Source organism: Choloepus didactylus, chromosome 16, assembly GCF_015220235.1.
Source record: "Choloepus didactylus isolate mChoDid1 chromosome 16, mChoDid1.pri, whole genome shotgun sequence".
Taxonomy (NCBI): Eukaryota; Metazoa; Chordata; class Mammalia; order Pilosa; family Megalonychidae; genus Choloepus; species Choloepus didactylus.
In genome coordinates, this window is record NC_051322.1 from 85,909,059 (window position 1) to 85,913,971 (window position 4,913).

General features: G+C 40.6%; 1 pseudogene; it reads left to right on the forward strand.

The window, feature by feature from the left end:
• The first annotated feature begins 282 nt into the window (after positions 1-282).
• On the forward strand, positions 283-1,059 carry LOC119511425 (annotated as a pseudogene).
• Positions 1,060-4,913: the final 3,854 nt, after the last annotated feature.

Consider the following 4,913-nt stretch of genomic DNA (forward strand, 5'->3'; position numbering starts at 1 on the left):
ACAGACAAAGGTACCTAGTGTTCTTTTTTACTTCAATTGCTCTTTTTCACTCTAATTATTATTCTTGTTATTTTTGTGTGTGTGCTAATGAAGGTGTCAGGGATTGATTTAGGTGATGAATGTACAACTATGTAATGGTACTGTAAACAATCGAAAGTACAATTTGTTTTGTATGACTGTGTGGTATGTGAATATATCTCAATAAAATGATTAAAAAAAAAAAAAAAAAAAAAAAAAAAACCGAAAATAAGATCTGGGAGGGATGTTCGGAGATAATCCCATATGTCCTCCTTTCAGGCCTGCTTCAAGAGCATCTTCTGCATCCATACAGAAACTGGCAGCCTCTGGATGCATATGCTTGTTTCTGTGCTCTTTCTCCTTTTGGGACTCTTGACCAAGATCAGACAAAATGCACACTTCATGGCCTCTCTACAGAAGAAGGTGGTTTAGAGGATGTTCTTTTTGGGTGCTATGTTCTGCCTTAGTTTCTACTGGCTCTTTCATATCATCTTTTGTAATTCAGAGAAAGGCTCTTGAACTTTTTCCAAAGTCAACTACTCTGGGATGGCTCTCCTTATTATGGGGAACTTTGTTCCCTGCCTCTTTTATTCCTTCCTCTGCTTCCCATAGACAAGGCACATCTACCTTTCCATCATCATCTATGTACTTGGGATTCCTTCCATCATTGTGGTGCACTGGAGCTGCTGACCATCCCTAAGCACCGGCAGACAAGAGCAGGAGTGTTCCTTGGACTTGGCTTGAGTGGTGGTGTCCCCACCATGCACTTTACTGTTGCTGAGGGATTTGTCAAAGCCACCATGGGAGGCAGATGACTGGATCTTCCTCAAGGCTGCACTCTACATCACTGCAGCTGCCCTTTATGCTGCTTGAATCCTGGGGTGCTCCTTTCCTGGGAATTTTGACATATGGTTTCAGTCTCACCAGATTTCCTATGTTCTGGTGCGGGCAGCTGCCTTTGCACACTTCTACCAGATATCCAATCTTCAGGAATTCTGCTGTGTCCTAGAAGGTGGCTATAGTGATGAATCCCTTTTCTGAGCTTACCACCAGAGGGGTGGTGAGGAACTTCCCATGTGCTTTAAAAAATAACTTATTTGCTGAAGTGAGAGGAAGTAAGTTGTCTGATTATAGAAGAAATCTCAAAGAATTTTGTACATTGGAGCTTCAGCCCAGTTTCAAGTCACTGGGCAATAAACTTTCCATTTCCATTTCCCCAGCTGGAGAGGAAGGGGATGGTCCAACTCAGCCATCCCCCTCCCCACAAGGCAACTACCTTCTGCTGAAAGAGACTTTGAGTCTCATGGTGAGATTTTACCCTTCCTGAATCCATTTTGGGAAAAAAATAATGTACTGGGACTCCACAGAAATCCTGTTTCTGAAAGAAAATATCCCTCCATTATTCCCATCCTTACTTTGTAACCTGGCTTATAAGAGGTCATCCATTTTGTAACACACTTTCCAAAAATTACTATAAATAGGTCCTATCTTTCTAGAACCTGGGTCTGCATACGCAAGAACAAAGTCACCAAATTTTACATAGCCCAGCTAGTCATGAAAGTATGTCCAAGCTTCAAATAATGTGTTTGCTCTTTTTTTCTTGGCAGAGTAATATAAAATTAAAATGGGAAAATATATTTAATAAATAAAACTAAACTAAAAAAGAAACTGCTGTGGAGAACCTAAGATGGCAGCTAGGTGAGACAGGGCAAAAAAACACCTCTGTGAAAAATACTAGATAAAAACCAAAAAGTGACCCAGAATACCAGTTTCAGTGATGCACCAGCTGGACAAGATCTGCTAAAACCACAGGGACCATGCACTTGGTGAAACTGGGAGTCTGTATTCTGAAATGAGTGAGTAAGCCAGCTGAAAGTCCCATGGCCATGCTGTGGTGTGAGGAAACTGGGGGTTGGCATTTGGAGATGGACTAGTTTTTTAAAAAAACAACCCAGGAACAGCTGCAGTTACAATGGTGAGAGCCACACAGTGAAACACAGCAGGAGTGGGCTGTGCCAACCTCTCAGTGTCTGGCATGGAAGATAGACAGCTGCTGATTCCCTCAGGGCCTGGGGGGCAGAGAGGAGAGCCAAAAGGAGAAAGAAACCATGCTGCTTGCAGCCAGCTCCCCAGCAGGCTGGAGACACTACTCTCTAAAGCCATACCATAACCCAGAGCCACACCAGGAAACCCAGTGTGATGGGGAGGGTATCCCACAGCACCATGCACACACCACAATATCAGCCATGGACAGTGGCCTTAGGTGCACACACACAGCTAGTTGTCCCAGAGCTGGGAGGGCAGAGCTGTGTAAAAAGGGTGGGGGTTGAGATGCCCCATTCAGACATCTTTGCATCAGGCTGGGAGCACCCCTGCATAGCCCATTGGCCTGGGGCATCCCTTGAGGTATGGCATGCACTTGTGATGTAGCACAGCCTTCCCTCAGCAGAGGTTCTGGAAGATCACAGCTGAAAAGGGGGGCCTGCTCAGAAAACCCAGGCATGCTATGTCAGTGCTGGCAACTTGTGGGTCAGTGGCAGAGAAAATCTGGGGCAAAACTGAAATGAAGGCTTAGACTCTTGAAACAGCCTTGAAGCTTCAGGAACACCTTGGAGGTTTGAATATTAAAGCTGTGCTGGCTCCCTAACCACCCAGACACACACCCCACATTCATGGTGGACAACACCAACACACCCAAACTAAGTTCACCAATTGAGCCCCACAAGAATCATTTCCCCACATACCACAAAGACAACATTGAGGAGAACTGACTTGAGGGGTATAGGTGACTTGCAGATGCCATCTGCTGGTTAAAGTGTACACCACCAAGGTGTAGTTCTGAATAATTAGACTGGTATTTTTTACAACTTGAAAGAACACCATCAAGCAAAGCAAATATCAAGAGACGAAAAACAACAGAAAATATTAAAGCACATGACAAAACCAGCTGATATGGAGAACCCAATCCCAAACACCCAAATCAAATGATCAAAAGAGACACAGTATTTGGTGCAATTAATCAAAGGACTACAATGAAAGAATGAGAGCATGGCACAGGATATAAAGGACATGAAGTAGAACATGGCACAGGATATAAAGGACATGAAGACCCTAGAACAATATAAGGAAGAAATTGCAAGAGTAAATAAAAAAAGAGAAGATCTTATGGAAATAGAAGAAACTGTTGGCCAAATTAAAAAGACTCTAGATACTCATAATACAAAATAAGAGGAAGTTGAACAATGACTCAGTGTCCTAGGGGACCACAGAACAGAAAATGAAGAACAAAAGAAAGAATGGAGAAAAAAAATTGAAAAAATCAAAACAGATCTCAGAGATACAATAGATAAAATAAAACATCCAAACTTAAGACTCATTGGTGTCCCAGAAGGAGAAGAGAAGGGTAAAGGTCTAGAAATAGTATTCAAAGAAATTGTTGGGGAAAACTTCCCAAACCTTCTACACAATATAAATACACAAAGCATAAATGCCCAGCAAACTCCAAATAGAATAAATCCAAATAAACCCACTCTGAGACATATTCTGATTGGACTGTGAAATATGGAGGAGAAGGAGCAAGTTCTGAAAGCAGCAAGAGAAAAGCAATTCACCACATAGAAAGGAAACAACATAAGACTAAGTAGTGACTATTCAGCAGCCACCATGGAGGTGAGATGGCAGTGGCATGACATATTTAAAATTCTGAGAGAGAAAAATTTCCAACCAAGAGTACTTTATCCAGCAAAACTCTCCTTCAAATTTGAGGGAGAGCTGAAAATTTTCACAAACAAATGCTGAGAGATTTTGCCAATAAAAGTCCTGCCCTACTTCAGATAATAAACAGAGCTGTACCTACAGAGAAACAAAGAAAGGAGAGAGAGAGATAGAGAATTTTAACAGACATATATAGAACTTTACATCCCAAATCACCAGGACACACATTTTTCTCTAGTGATCATGGAACTTTCTCCAGAATTGACCACATGCTGGGACATAAAACAAGCCTTAATAAATTAAAAAACAAAACAAAACAAAACAAAACACAATTGAATATATTCAAAGCACATTCTCTGACCACAATGGAATACAAATAGAAGTCAATAATTTTTGATTTGTAACTTCACTATTTACTTCCTACATGATATAAAATACACAAACTCTAAAGACAAATCAGTGGTTTTGGACACAATGTAAAATATGTAATTTTTGACAAGAACTACATAAAGGTGGGGGAATGGAGGAGTATAGGAACATAGTTTATGTGTCTTATTGAAGTTAAGTTGGTATCAAAGAAAAACAAGATTGTTATGGATTTAAGAGGTTAATTTTAAGCCCCACATTAAAGACAAAGGTATTATCAGAGAATATGACCATAGAGATGAAAAGCAGAGTATGGGTTATGAGAAGTGGGGGAAGGGGCAATGGGGAGTTAAGAAACGAGTGTAGGGTTGCTGTTTGTGATGAAGGGAAATTTCTAGTAATGGATGGTGGGAAGGTGATAGCATTACAACATTCTAAATATGATTAATCCCACTAATGGAATGCTAGGGAGGGGGTGGAAAGGGAAGATTTAGGCTGTATATATCTTTCCACAATTGCAAAAAAAAAGACTGTCTAAACAGATGACAATTGAATGCCAAGGATGATCCTGGATGGGATCTGAGGATGGAGGACAGGAAGCTCAAAGGGACACAGTTGAGGAATAAGAAAAATAAAAGGAAATATAAAATGTAAGTTTTGTATCAATGTTGAATTTCTTGAACTACTTAGCTGTGCTTAATGGGATTGCATAAAAGAATATTCTTGTTCATGGGAATTGTATATGTGAATTATAATGCTTCTACAAGGAAGTGTGCAGCTTTGTCTCATATGTTCAGAAGACAGAGCAATAGATA